The sequence below is a fragment of the Alligator mississippiensis genome, chromosome 5 (assembly GCF_030867095.1).
Source record: "Alligator mississippiensis isolate rAllMis1 chromosome 5, rAllMis1, whole genome shotgun sequence".
Classification (NCBI taxonomy): domain Eukaryota; kingdom Metazoa; phylum Chordata; order Crocodylia; family Alligatoridae; genus Alligator; species Alligator mississippiensis.
Genome location: NC_081828.1, coordinates 104,226,248 through 104,242,276, shown reverse-complemented (window position 1 = coordinate 104,242,276; position 16,029 = coordinate 104,226,248).

Sequence of the window (16,029 nt, the reverse complement as noted above, 5' to 3'; positions counted from 1 at the left end):
CGCTTTACTAGCCGCAGCATCGCATTGCAGGCTCATGTTCATCTTGTGGTCAGTGATGACCCCCAAGTCTCTTTCTTCCATAGTGCTAACCAACATAGCACTGCCGAGCCTATAAGGATGCTGCGGGTTTTTTTTCCCAAGGTGGAGAACCTTGCATTTATCGGCGTTGAACACCATCAGATTCTCATCCGCCCACTTGCTGAGCCTGTCCAGGTCAGCCTGGATCATCTGCCTGTCTTCTGGCGTGGATGCTTTGCCCCAAAGTTTGGTGTCATCAGCGAACTTGGCCAGTCCGCTTCTGACTCCAGTGTCCACATCATTAATGAAGATGTTGAACAGTATGGGTCCAAGGACAGAGCCCTGGGGGACCCCACTGGTCACAGGACACCACGATGAGTGACTTCCATCAATTACTACCCTCTGGGTCCGACCCCGGAGCCAATTTTCCAGCCAGTGGATCGTGGGGGACCCAAGGCGACAATTGGCCAGTTTCTCCAAGAGACGATCGTGGGACACCAGATCGAAGGCTTTTTTGAAGTCAAGATATATGACATCAATCTCATCTCCCTTGTCCAGGTGATAGGTCACCTGGTCGTAGAAGGAAATGAGATTGGTCAAGCAAGACCTACCCGCAACAAACCCGTGCTGGCTATCCCTTAAGATGTTGGCGTCGGCCAGTCCATTAAGGATGGCCTCCTTAATAAACTTTTCTAAGATCTTCCCTGGGATAGAAGTCAGGCTGATGGGCCTATAGTTAGCTGGATCCACTTTCCTCCCTTTCTTGAAGATAGGCACCACGTTGGCCTTCTTCCAGTCTTCGGGCACTACACCAGAGCGCCAAGAGTTTTCAAAGATCTGCGCTAGAGGCTGGGCTATGATGCTCGCCAGCTCCTTGAGTACCCTGGGGTGAAGATTGTCAGGGCCGGCTGACTTGAAGGTATCTAGCTTCTCAAGATGTTCCTTCACAAAGTCAGCATTAATGGAGGGCAGGGGATCACCCTCACCCGGACTTCCCGGCCCTGCAGCGGGCACAGGCGTCCCATGGGGCTGATGAAAGACTGACGCAAAGTACCTATTTAATAGGTTGGCTTTTTCCTGGGCGTCAGTTGTCAGTTGCCCCATCTGGTTCAGCAGGGGTCCAACGTTGCCCCTGCTTTTCCTCCGGCTCCCCACATATCTGAAAAAGGACTTTTTATTGTCCTTGATGCTCAAAGCTAGCTGGAGTTCAGTTGCAGCCTTGGCCTTCCTGGTCTGCTCCCTACAGGACCGGACCAGTGCAGAATAATCCTCCTTGGAGGTGACTCCCATCCTCCATCCTTTGTAGGCCTTTCTTTTTAGCCTCAGGAGGTCTGCTAGGTCCCTGGAGAGCCAGGGGGGCTGCTGTGCCCTCTTGCTGCCTTTCCTCCGAGATGGAATAGACTTAGTTTGTGCATTGAGGATCGCTCCCTTGAGGAGCAACCACTCTTCTTGAACTCCCCTCTCCCTGTGGTCACAGTCCCTTAGGGCCTCACTGACAAGCCTCCTGAGCTTGTCAAAGTCGGCTTTCCTGAAGTCAAGGACTTGCGTGTGGCTGACTGACTTGCCAGCTTTTCGGCAGATGGTGAAGGTGATCAGCTCGTGGTCGCTGTCACCCAGCTTCCCATCGATCACTAGGTCGCCGACTAGGTCCTCCCCAGTAGCCAGCACCAGGTCGAGCAGCGCTTTGCCTCTCGTTGGCCCATAGACTTCTTGAGTCAGGTAGAGGTCATCCACGCACGAGAGGAAGCTCTGCAACCGCTCAGATTTTGCTGAGCGATCCTCCCACGAGATGTCTGGGTAATTGAAGTCACCCATGACAACCATGGTCAACCATGGTTCTTTTTAGTTGACTTAGAGTACTTTGATTGCCTTTCTGTTTTCTTTGAGGTCTGCACCGCTGCGGTATTTACGCAGAACCTAGACACAATTTTGAGGTTCCATACATATAAATGACAATGAAGATTAGTTAATAAAAATATTTGGCATCATTTGAGTATATGCAGAGTGGTCATTATTCTACTTGGTTTTATTATCAAATAACTTCTTTTTCAGTTGAATTTTACTTCTAACTGCTCATGAGTTCATTTGTTAAGAGGCTGTGATTAGAAAAAAAAATCATTCTTCATAAGCAAGAGAAGAGAGAGCACATTATTTCACTATCAACTTTCTTTTCAAACACAAAACCCCATGTTGTCATACGCATCACTGTTAGTGGCTAATTTATCAAAAATGATGATCTCCTCCATCAATTAATTCCTGTCTCTGACATAAAACACAATCTAGATCATACCAGAACAATCTAATTAAACTTAAAAGAATACTTAACAGGCATTACATTAGCTGTTGTGTGTTTGGTGCTGTTACAGTAGCAGAAGAGAGAAATCTTGTTTCTTTTTTATTAGTATGTGTCACAACCCAAAGTTGTGATTTTTTGTTTGTGTGTGCTTCAGCGCTGCTAAATTATGTTCCCGCTAAATTGCAGCTTCCTTGCACGGTGGAGTTCTCTGCTGCAGAAGAGAACCCCGGTGCAACAGAGAATTTCCCGCCAATTTGAAGCTTTCTTTGCATGGTGCATTTCTTTTGCATCTCAGAAATGCACAGTGCAAAGGAGTTCCCGCCATTTGTATGAAGATTTGTGCCACATTATTGGCCGATTCTAATATATGCACACGTGGCGGCTAGCGATTGGCTTGCTAGCCGTATAAAGAGCTTGGGTGGCTTCCGCCCAAGTTGGAGAGAAATCAGTTAGAAAGTGTGAAGATCTCTAAGCTCTGTGGATCCTTACGGACCCGACGCATTTCTTAAGAAGGCAACAGAGGTCTAAACAGCCTTTGGCCTCTCCCTGTCGCCGAGCGCAATCCTAGACGTATCCCTTTCCTATATACTAAGGATTCGAACCCACGGAGCTTTAACAACTCCGGGGCCGGAGAACCGAACTGAACCCACGGAGCTTCGACAACTCTGTGGGAAAGAAATTACCAAACCCGCGGAGCCTTAACAACTCCGGGGCCAAAGAACCGAATTTGTTGTAGTCCTCCAACGAGGATTTAAGCGGAGCTGCACCTGGAAACTGTCCAGCCTACACCACAACCATCTTGGGTGTAAGTAAATAATCTTTAAATCAACCATTACGCCTCTGTGACTAATTCTAGCCCGTGCGTGCCTTGCCGCCACATGGTCCTTTCTGGCCCCACGTGCCCGGGCTGCTGGCCACAGCCTGCGTGTGCAAAGACGGGCCTGGCTCGCCCCCAGCCTGCACAGTATGTTGATGCCTAAACAATACGATTACAGCTTACAAGCTGCAATTTTCAACCCGTGCATCACATTTACTTTTTTCTTTCTAAATGTTCTAGATAGCAGTAAGAAAGGGGAAGGTGATATAGTTACATTTGGAAAAAGAGAAGCAGTAAATTTAAGTGGGCCAGATGGTATTATTAAGGTACAGGCTTGCATTTGACACACAGCATACACTGGGACCTCCAAGAGAAGACAGCTAGCCCTTGAAGGCATTCAGGTGGCCTCCATTATTGTAGTATTTGAGCACTTAATAATCTAATGTATTGATCTTCTGAGCACTCTGGTGAGATAAGGAAGTGTCAGCATCCATATTTTGTAAGTGGAAAACAGAGAAACGGGAAAAAGTGAGCATCTTTCCCAGGCTCATGTAAAAAGACAGAGGAAGGAAATTGAACCTGGATCTTGGCAAGTCTTAGGCTAATATCTTACCAATGAGTGAGTGATTTCTTCTTCCCCTACATGTAGGTGTGTAGCCTGCATTCTCGTCTACACCTGGCAGAGCTACAGACTAGAATTATGAACAAGGAAATTTTCTTTCCCATTATCCTTCCCTTTTACAATCTCACTCTTCCCCCACTTCTAATATAACAGAGGGCTACACCCTATGTAGAAGGGACCGGGTGGTGAAAAAAGGTGGAGGCATTGCTCTCTATGTGAAAAAGCAGTACACCTTCTTGGAGGCTGACATTGGCTCCAAAAATGGACAACTTAAAACCCTCTGAATCAAGTTGCCAGGGGGAGGGGGGTGCGGCAAGAGATACCTAACTGTAGGTAACCACCAAACCAGGCGGAAGAACTCGATCTGGAGTTCACCTGAGAATTGACTGAGGTGGCATGTGCATGTGACATGGTCATCATGAGCAATGTTAATTATCCAGAAATCTCCTGGGAGGAACACTCGGCCAAATTGGAAGGGTCGCACTCCTTCCTGATCTGTGTCGATGAGCTCTTCCTGACTCAGGAGGTGCATGGGCCAACCAGAGGTGACAGTCTTCTAGACTTGGTCCTGGCCAAAGACCTAGTGACTGACTAAAATATAGAGGGAAGTCTAGGCAACAGCAACCATGAAACCATCATGTTCACTATCCAACATAAGGCAGACAAATTGGATAGCTGGATTGAAGTCCTGGACTTCAAAAATACAAATTTCAACAAACTGAGGTCACTAGTAGGGCAAGTGCTGTGGGACCAGGGACTGAAGTCAGAAGATGTGCATGAAGAGTGGTTGTTTCTTAAGGTCACAATCCTTGAAGCACAAAGGACATCCATTCCCATGAGGAGAAAAGGTAACAGAAGGGCTGGGAAGCCCTGTTGGCTAAATAGGGAAATCATGGTCCTCTTTAGAAAGAAGAAAGAGGCTTATAAACAATGGAAGCTTTGGGCGGGCCCCGAGCAGAACTATTCCACAATGGCCCGCATTTGCAGGGAACAGATAAGGAAGGCTAAAGTGGCAACCAAACTTAGATTAGTAATGGGAATCAAGACCAACAGGAAGTCCTTCTTTAAGTACATAGGAAACAGGAGGAAAACAAATGGGAGTGTAGAGCCATTACTCAACAACTCAGGAGAGCTGGTTACTAGCACCTAGAAGAAAGCTGAACTCCTGAATGACTACTTCACCTCGGTCTTTCACCAGACAAAAGGGAAAACCACGCCAGGTAGAGGAGAAGATAAGCACAGTAGGAATAATCGCCTTCCTACTATTGCCATAGAATTGGTGTATGACCAATTAATAAAATTAGATGTATACAAGTCAGCAGGACTGAATTACATTCATCCAAGAGTGCTGAAGGAGATGGCCAAAGTCATTGTGGAACCCCTGGCAAAACTCTTCCACAACTCATGGCACTCTGGAGAAGTCCCTGAGGACTGGAGGAGGGACAATGTTGTGACCATCCACAAGAAGGGCAGCAGGGAGGACCCAGATAACTTTAGGCCAATCAGCCTAACTTCCATCCTAGGGAAAATACTAGAAAAGTTAATCAAGGAGTCTATCTGCGATAAGTTTGCTGGTAAGGTTCTGGACGACAGCCAGCATGGCTTCATTGTGGGCAGTGTTGCCTTACCAACCTCATCTCCTTCTATGACCAGGTAACTTGCCATGTGGACACGAGAGAGCAGGATGACATGTATACTTTGACTTTCAAAAGGCCTTTGATCTAGTATCCCATGATGTCCTCACGAGAAAATTGGAGGGTTGTGGGCTTAACTCTGTGACAGTCAGGTGGGTAAGAAACTGGCTGCAGGATAGGACCCAGAGAGTCATGGTGAATGGATCTGTGTCATCCTGGCAAGAAGTAGGCAGTGGTGTTCCACAGGGGTCGGTGCTTGGTTCAGTACTTTTCAACTGCTTTATTAACTATTTGGATGTGGGGATGAAGAGCTCACTGGCTAAGTTCATGGACAGCACCAAGTTATGGGGAAGCGTGGTCACACTTGAAGATAGGCTACAGTTACAGGTGGATCTAGACAGGCTAGCAAGTTGGGCAGATCAGAACCTGATGAAGTACAACAGACTTGGTGGCACCAAACTGACTAGGACCATGAATGAAAGGGACCTCAGGGTAATAATAGACCACAGTATGAATATGAGTCAGGAGTGAGATGCTGTAGCCAGTACAGCAAATAATACTCTGGCATGCATCAATCGATGCATCTCCGTCAAAGCCAAGGAAGTGATTCTTCCACTCTACTCAGCACTGGTGAGACTGCAGCTGGAGTACTGAGTCCAGTTCTGGGCACCACACTTTAACAAGGATGTGGACAACCTTGAGAGAGTCTGAAGAGCTACCCATATGATCAGAGTCTTAAAAGGCAAGCCATACAAGGAAAGGCTGAGGGATATGGGACTCTTCAGCCTGAGGAAAAGAAGACTGAGAGGGGACCTGGTAGCAGCTTACTGCTACAGTAATCAAGGGCTCGGTGAGCAACTGTTCACCAGGGCACCCAGGGGGAAAACCAAGGGTAATGGCTACAAACTCCTGGAAGATTGATTCAGGCTCAACATTAGGAAAAACTTCTTCGTAGTCAGGGTGTCCAGACTGTAGAATAAGCTCCTTCCAGAGGTGGTGCAGTCGCCTACCCTGGAAATCTTCAAGAGGAGACTGGACGGTCACCTTGCTAGGGTCACCTGACCCCCAGTTATCTCTTCTGCTTGGTACAGAGGGCTGGACCTGATGATCTTCTGAGGTCCCTTCCAGCCTTACAATCTATGAATTTATGAATCTATAACTTTGGTGGAAGTCAGGTAGGACTGGCTGTACTTTAAAGAAACCTTAATGAGGGCTCAGGAACAAAGCAAACCAAAGTGCAGGAAGTCTAACAAGTATGTTAGAAGACCAACTTGGTTTAGCAGGGAACTCTTCAGTAAGTTAAAACACAAAATGGGGAAGGCAACCTTGTGACAGAGCATGCAGAAAAGGCTAAAGTACTCCGTGCCTCTTTCACCTCAGTCTTCACAGGCAAGGTCAGCTCCCAGACTAGTGCACTTGGCAATACAGTTTGGGGAGGAGGTGAGTAGCCAAAAGTGGCAAAATAACAGGTTAGAGACTATTTAGAAAATCTGGATGTGTACAAGTCCATGGGTGCATGAAGCCCAACAATCCCATGCACTGGGATGGAATGCAGCCAAGGGTGAGCCGGGAGTTGGTGAATGTAATTGCAGAGCCACTGGCCATCATCTTTGAAAAGTCATGGTTATTGGGAGAGGTCCTGGACAATTGGAGAAAGGGCAAATATAGTTCCCATCTTTAAGAAATGGAAAAAGGAGAATCCAGGGAACTACAGACTGGTCTGCCTCTCATCAGTCCCTGAAAAGATCATGGAGCCGATCCTCAAAGATTCCACTCATTAAGAGTCAGCATGCATTCACTGAGGGCAAGTCATGCCTCATCAACCTGATTGCCTTCTATGACAAGATGACTGGCTCTGTGGATATGGGGAAACCAAGATGGAACAATCCCATGCACTGGTACAGGCTGGAGACTGACTGGCTAAGCAGCAGCTGCACAGAAAAGGACTTTCAGGTTACGATGGACGGTAACCTGAATATGAGCCAACAGTGTGCCCTTGTTGCGAGGAAGACTAATGGCATACTGGGCTGTATTGGTAGGCACCAATTGGTTGGACAAATTGGAGAGAGTCCATTGGAGGGCAATGAAGATGGTTAAGGGGCTGGGCACATGCCTTATGAGGAGAGACTGAGGGAACTGGGCTTATTTAGTCTAGAGAAGAAAAGAAAACTGAGAGGGGATTTAATAGCAGGTTAAATCCCCTGGCGGCACCAAAGGGGATGGAGCAGGACTGTTTTCAGTGGTGGCAGATAACAGAACAAGGAGCAATGGTCTCAAGTTGCAGCAAGGGAAGTTTAGGTTAGAAATTAGGACAAACTTTCTCACTAGGACTGCAGAAAATACTGGAACAGGTTACTTAGAGAGGTTGTGGAATCTCCAACCTCAGAGGTTTTTAAGACCTGGTGAGGCAGAGCCTTGGCTGGGATGTTCTAGTTGGGGATGGTCCTGCTTTAAGCAGGGGTTGAACTATATAACTTCCTGAGGCCCTTTGCAACCCTGTTTTTTCTATGATTCTATGACTCCTCCATTGCTTTCCAAATTAATTTTAAAAAGTGGCCCCTAGAATGGTACAATGACATTTATTTTTTTTACGCTTTAAGGACTGCAAAAAGTAATTTGGTGCAGCTGTTTCAGATTGTGAAAACTTTATCATACAGTATAAGTTATGAGAGATGAAAAGATTTCAGTTCATAAAACTGAAGTTGTTGAGTGCACAGAAAGAAATCTCATGAGCCAGTGAACATTTAATATTAAAAACCCTCACCATTCTGTCAGTTGATGAAATGTCACAGTAAAGCTCACAACACCAAAAAACCCCTATGCAACCAAATGAAATCAAGGAAACCCAGTCTACAGCTTACACTATAACCATGACTAATTCCTATATATATTCAAGGCCCAGTGATGACAGTAGAGGCTGTAGATGTGTATCATATCTATCTATCTATCCATCTATCTATCTATCTATAGATATATCTATAGCTATATATATATAGTTTGCAGGCTTAAACTGAACAGGAAGAAAGGAAACCTGGCTGTCATCCCTCTCTGTGGGATGACACTACTCCAACTCTTCAGAAGTACTCATTTTGCAAATTTTGAAAAGACATTCAACCATTTAAAATCTGAAATTGAGGGATATCAATCCTGCTTTAAATAGAAATCTTAAGCCATCCCTAAGACAGTTTGGCTATCTGTTTCATTCCTTTAAAAGACTGTTTTAGGAATATCATGGAAACTGTTTGCTGTTACTATTGTATTGTAATTTGAACTTGGATAATGGTCCCACCCTGTCTCATTGTTAAAAATAGTTGTTCATGTTTGATTGCAATACATCAAAGCAGTAAGAATTTAACTCTCATTGTCCTAAGTGCTATGTAAATATGTAATAAGATAAAAGCTGAGTTTGCTCACAGTTGGATTTTGCACAAATATTTTCTGCTTAATATACTTTCAAATTTTTCAGATATGCAATGGAAATCTTCTTCTTTTGTCATTAGCCCCTACAGTATCATATTTATTTTCATTCCCCTAGCTGAAAATAACCCCAGTCCTGGCCTCCAAAGAATCTTCTATCATATTTTTTCTCTCAAAAGAAAGCAGGCAACTCATAGATATCTCAGATATGGACTACTCATAACTTCTTTTCAAAATGCTTAATTCAAAATGATCTATTCCATTGATCTCTATTGAGAAAAGATGGCAGAATTCCTTAGATTAATAAATAATTTCCCACTTTTAATAACACAGAAGTTGACCCCAAGCTCCTTGGGTCTGTCAAAATTTATTTCAGCTTTAAGTTTTTTCTGCCACATTTTCCCTGGTCTTAGCTTCTATTAGTAACAAGGAACAATGCAACAATTACTCTCTAACTGTAGTTTCAAATAGAAACATTATATACCTACATACAAACACATGGAGATTTCAGCTTTGTAATATTTGTATAAAAACTGTGTCCAACTTTTAGAAAAACACCAGTGGCACACATGGACCATTTACAAAAGTTTTCACAAAACTTTATACTGTGTGTATGTGTGTGTGTGTGTGTGTGTGTACACATACATATAGATGTCTATAAAAACATATGTATGTGTATGTGTGTGTATATATCAAATAAATGACAGAGAGAGAGATGTCTTGGACCATTTAAAATATGACAATAAATCTCACTTGCTTACCAATGCTGCCCCAATGTAAAACCATATACAAAGCTACAAAAATGCCATTTGTGAAAGGCTAAACCAAACCTATGTCAATAATTAAGAAACATGACTGTACTAAACCAGAGAGAGGGAATTAGCTGAAGAAGGCAGGGTAGATTTGTTCCGTAATAGACTAACCAAATCAGAGATGTATAGCATAAGCTTTCATAAGCAGTGGCCGTTCTTCATCACATACTAATCATTTTCTCATCATTGCTTGGTTATTTCTCTGCTGAAATGGCCTTAAGACTGAAGAGAAGAATTCACTGTCTGGTTTTCAATCTGCAGCTACTCTGGTTCTGGGTATATAACAACAGCTTATTTCTTCACTGTTTACAATTTATATTGGTAGGCTGTTCAGTCTAGGATCCTGACTTCTATAGGCTCTACTCTGGTTTTGTTGCACTGCCCCAGAACTGGAGAACCAAGACAGTGATGGAGGCAATCCAGTCCTGAGTTCCTCATTCCTCCAGGGAGACAGTTATCTCCATCAGCTCTATCCTGATACAGAATACTTCTCCCAACTTCATTGGTTTAGGTGAATATGGCTGAGTTGGGAGAGCTGAGTAAAGTTTCTGTTGACTGCCTTGCTACAGGGTTTAATAGACTTGCAGAAGCCATTTCCTTCCCCTGCTTGTGGAATAGTGATTTGACAGAAAAGAGAGATCCTGCTTCCCTTTAACCATTTGCATAGATACAAACTGGGCACATCTACACAAGTAGCTATGGTGCAGTAGCTACTGCAGCATAGCTCATTGCTACTGTGCACTAGTGTTGCCAGGCACTAACCGTGACATGACACTGCTGCACAGTAGTAACAAACTATTGCACAGTAGCATTGGGAAAAAATGTGTGATGATGGTATTGCAGAGTAATGCCAGTTACTGTACAGTCATTTAGTACTATACATAACAACAGTGGTCTGCCGCACGTGTAGATGTGACCGCTGAGTCCTTTGTTATGACATATTCTTGTGTGGGGATTTATACTTTGCATTTGTTCTTAGCAGTTATGTCTTTATTATCACACCATTCTTTCATGTGACAACATTCACATTCTGTGTTGATATTGCATAGTGCTATAAACCTTTTTAAAGACATCTGTACTGCCTGCTGAGAGTAAAAAGTCATGCCTGTTTTAATTTAGCAAAGGGTTGTCAATTAATGAGTCTTAAGTGATGAGTTTAAAACAAATGGCAACTAGCAATCAATAGTCAGGGAACAGAAAACTGTGGAGTTTCCATGGGACTTCTGTCTAACAAAACTGTATATGTATTTGGAGAGAAAAAAGTTAGTCATTGTCTGTGGGCCAATTGTGATTGATTTCAGAAGTGCAGCTTTGATCCCTAAGTGTTTTATTCCTGGCATGATTCTGATCTACTGATTGGTCTTTAGTTTAATTAATTTTTTAATAACTCTTAATGAAGGGAAAGTTTGGCTTTTTTAGACTAAGCTTAAAAGCCAAGAACACCAACCGGTTAAGTAGATGACAGTGGAATTTCTCCAATAATTTGTATGAGTGCAGGGGTTTAGCTTTATAGAAAAGTTTTTACCTCAGACATGAGGATGGTCAGAGAGCCGTCAGTTACTACACGCTGGATTTATCATGGAAACTGGATACACACTGGATACATCAATGAAGGGAAGATTTCATCTGTATGAACTGCAAGCTGCTAGTTCTCATGTTTAGGAACAGTTGACCACCTTGATCACATCACAGATCTAGAGGACCTCAGATCTTCTCAATACCACAGCAGATCCCACAGATGGGGACAGAAAATCAAGTGACATACTTATCCTTATCCAAATTATCCGATTACTTCCTGTCTGATTGCCTATGGAAATTGGTTTGCCTTTATCTGCCACAAAAGGCTTTGATCACCTGCTAGGATCATCTAGGCATATCTCATCTAATCAACTCTTGCACGTATGGCAGACAAAGGCGTTACTGTTCTCTGTGGCACACTACATCTTAGTTTCTGATCTACTTTAATTTAGCTAAAGATTATTATACTATGGAGAAATCTTGGTGAGATGGCTTGAGAACTACAGGAGGTGAGTTCAAATGATCTAATGGGGCTTTTTGGTCTGACATGCTAAGAAATTATGACATAACTTTAGCATGGCCAGAATGTGTATTTTCAAATGCATTTTTATTGCATCATTTCCTGAATCTGTAATTAGTTTTCTTCCCCCTGTGCTCTTATATCTATCATCCTGGACAAATGGGTTGTAGTTCTTTTATCTAAAGTGATTATAGAATAAATGATTAATTACGTTTTTTTTATTAGCATTTAGGGACAGATCCTATTATACCTATGAGGTGTCTTAGTGGACTTTGGAATCTAAGTGCAAATCCATTCCATCCTATTGAGGTCCTTAATCCATCAGTGTGTTTACTTTTGCACTACATTGTCATTTTACCATTGAGTCATAAAAAGCAGTAAGATCGAGGACCCATGGATCTTCTGTATTAATAGTTTTTCAGGGACTTTTACCCGGATGGAATAAAGTAGCACATAAGCATCTAAATCTACTTACACAACCAATAGGTGGTATGGAACTGACACTTAAGATCAAAACAAGATATTAGGAACCAGTAAGACTGACTTACTATGTTTTGATTAATGAAATATATAGTCAGGAAGTGTTTTGTATAGTCAGGAAGTATTTTGTCCAAGCCAAAACTGTTTGGAATAACTTATGAAACATTCACCAAGAAAAGTTATTAGGGTCTTGATGGAATTCTGGCCACAGTAGGAGAAAGGAATAATCAATTACCAGTTATACTTTGCTTTAAAACCCTACTCTACTATTATTTCTCTTCTCAGGTGTGTGCGCCAGAATTACTCTCTCTTTATAGCCCAATATGTATTTTATTTATACAACGTGTCATAGCTTTGAAAGATGGCAGAAGCTAAGGGAAGTGGTTGAAAACTGATGCGTAAGAAATAGCCAGGCCATTAATTATTATGTTCTGTCTAACCTAGTAGATTATTTTAATTATGCACAAAAACAGTACAGTATAGACCACAGGACCAAGCATTCTAAATATCATACTTTGGAAAAGTAAAAGTGGAGATGTAGATGCAGTATGCATATGCAAATTAGTTGGTTCTATGTATAATTACCTATTATTGCATGCAGCTGTCAAATGTGTATAACCAAATACAGGTGCACATAGATCTCAGGGTCTACTTTTGTACAAAATCTCATATTAGCTCTTTCAGTGCCTCTCCCTCTCACCAGCATACTGGCATAGCTGACTTAGGCCCCAGTTGAAAGGATTTATTTACACTGAAATAAACATGAACTTAAGTGTTCTACTGAAAAGGATCTTAATAACATGATTTAATGCTCTATTGAAGTGTGGCTCCAAGCTGTGTGATTTCCATGCTGTAGCTGGGAGCTGAGGAAAAGCTACAGTTAAATAGATCTGACTGCTGAGTTGACAGTCATTCAGCTAAATTTTACGTTAGGCACTTACATGCAAGTGTGAATCAGGGGGCCCTTTTCATTGTAGATGTGTAAAGAGCCCAGATTAATTGCTGCTAAAACCCCAAATGGGATATTTAGGCACCATTTCAATGCAAATCATAAGTAATGTAGCAAAAAATGGACTTGATGTAATGTGTCTTATTACTCTTACTTATATCACTTCATACCATCCTAAAAAGATTCTTCCCATTTTAAAATAGTCTTACATATTTAGCATAAAGCCTATTTTTGTTTTACCTATATGTAGTTTTTCCCCTTATAAACCTGTCCTTCCTTCCCTTAATCGATTTATTTGTTTTTCTATAAATTCCCAACAATTTGTCTTCATCTTTCTTACAGCACAGTGCACAGAGCTGTGTGCATTTTTCTAAAGACAACAATTTAATCTTTTGTACAAAAGATGTACAAAGGCACCTGTGATAGAAATGCAACTGTTTTTTCCATGTCAGTCCTCCACACACACCCTACCTAGTACCTGCACCTATCTACTTCACTTCAAACACACCCTATTTAGCATTTTGACTTTTTCAAATCCATCCAGCTTCTCACTTATGTTGCCATTCAGTATCTTAACTGTGCATGCCATGATAGGCATGATAATGATGATGATAAGCTGTTCTTACGTTAGAGAAGATAAGGTTGAAGATGTTTATCTAACATTGGAAACAGAGATGCATGAGAAGGCTTGTGACAAACCCTAGTTCATCTGGGAATTCATTCAACCCTGTCCAATGCACGGCGAAATAAAACCCTTGGCACAGAAAGTTCTATTGTGCTTGAGGAGTAGAGCTGTTGATTGCATTCTTCATCTTGTTAATTCAGGCAATTTTTTAAATATATTGTGGGGACCAGGCAAAAGGCAGCTAGAGGCAATTGCTTGGAGACAGAAAGGGTCACAACATACTTCTATTGACTTCCTACCCATTCTTCTCCAAAGGAAAGTCAGAGGGTTGCTCCATAACAGCCGAATATTTAAATTTTATTTCTAAAAACACTCTAATATATTCAGAAAGCCCTCTTTAGTACTCAGCAGCAGGAAAACATTTGCCCAAACTTCTCATAGAGAACTAAATAAGCTAGAGCTCATCTATAGTGCAGTAAAATTTTAAGGAATTAATGTGTGAATGTAAAGGGTAAGAGCAAATATCAATAACAAATTATCAATTATGGAAAAAAGGATCACCAATTTGAATATCTGAGTTTTTCCATGTTGGGAGAGGGGAAGGAGAAATTGGGAACAGGTGCTGATCAATAGCAAAGAATGAAAGCAATGGAAAATGCAGAAAAACACAATTAAAATTACATTGAAAACAATCAGAGGGGGAACCATGTTCACAGTAAAAGCAGTACCTGAGGACCTTGAGGTGAGATTTGCTCAGGAGCTATTAAAAGCACCAGATCTGCAAAATGTAGATGAAATTCTAATGGCTACAGCACACTTAGCATTCTACTTTCTGCCAGATAGGCCAAGCATCTTTATAATAAGGCCTCACTATTTCCATTAGAAAGAAGCCATTATAAGAAAGGCAAGGAAATGGACAGATATTTTTTTTCTAGGGAATAACATACAAATCTATCAAAGGATCTCTGCTCGATTCCTAAGAATGAGATGGGAGCCAGATCCTGAAAGGAGTACAGATCTGCTACTGCTGCAGTTTCCCTGTCAAACTGTCTTTTATATATCAAAGACTGCTTTGCAACATTAGAAACTGAAGAAAGACGGGCAGGGGAGGTTTCCTAAAATAATTGACTCTGGATACATAGAATAAAGAAAACCAAAAGAAATAGCTAGAAGAGAGTTCAGAAGAATACTAATCAGCATTTTGCACTTGGCCTTTAGGGAGGACTTTGTGTAAAGGTTTTTAGAAAGAGCTAAGGAGCTAATGCTATGAGCTATCTTCACCAGGTCACTTGTATTGGTATACCTCAGTGTTGCCATTTCACATCTTTGTAGGTCTCTAGCATCCTTGGTTCCTAGCTTTTCAAGTGGGTACGTGTAAGCCCAGCAATTTCTCCAGGCAAAGCCCTATTTACTGCGGGCTGTTTAATTCTTGAAAATACACAAATATTGTCACACAGAGTAGAAGGAAATATATATCAGGAATATTTCATATCTAAATTATTTGCTGAATATTTAATAAACAACATCATGTTCTCCAAATCCATTTGCAAATTAAGATGCATATTCTGCTTTCAGGGAACTGTGTAAGCAAGAGCTCATTTTGCTACTAAGGCTTTTTTATAGACATTACATTTTTCAAGTTTTAATCCTGATTATGGTCATCACTGTACAAATGGAAGTCTGCAGTCCAAATTAAAATTGGCTCCTGTCCAAATGAACTAATCCTCATTCAATGAGGATTAAAGTTAATGTAGACTAGGTAGTCCAAAGTAGGCAATTTAAACTGTATTAATTAACATATATATATGATGCTGCTTTTAGGAAAAGCAGTCCTTAGGGCCTCAGATAAGCATTCCTTAGGAATGTAGATAAGTTTTGCAAATATCAATCTCCTCAAGGGAAAGTCGGTTGGGATTTTGCAACACAACACAGGCTATCAGGCAAAACAACACCTTTACAAAATCAAATGGGCCAACAACACCTCACAGACCATGTCCGGGAAAGCGCCACTGTGCGGTACGTGGCGGTGCTACACACTGCACATTCAGGTGTTCTTCATGCTGCAGGGTAGGAGTGCAGGGAAGTTTTTTGGCACCCGGAGATCTAGAGGGGGCACCAGAGGGCATGTGGCACAGGTGTCCCTGGGGAAACAAGTGTCTACACTCGTGCGGACATGGCTACAGTGACTAAGTATCAGTATCCTGACTAAGCCTCCACCTTGCCCAAGCAGATGGGCTATGGAGAAGGGGGCAAACCTCTTGATTGAAATGTAATTAGAATAGTGTGATATGAATCAGTTAACATGGTTTAGAAAATGGTGA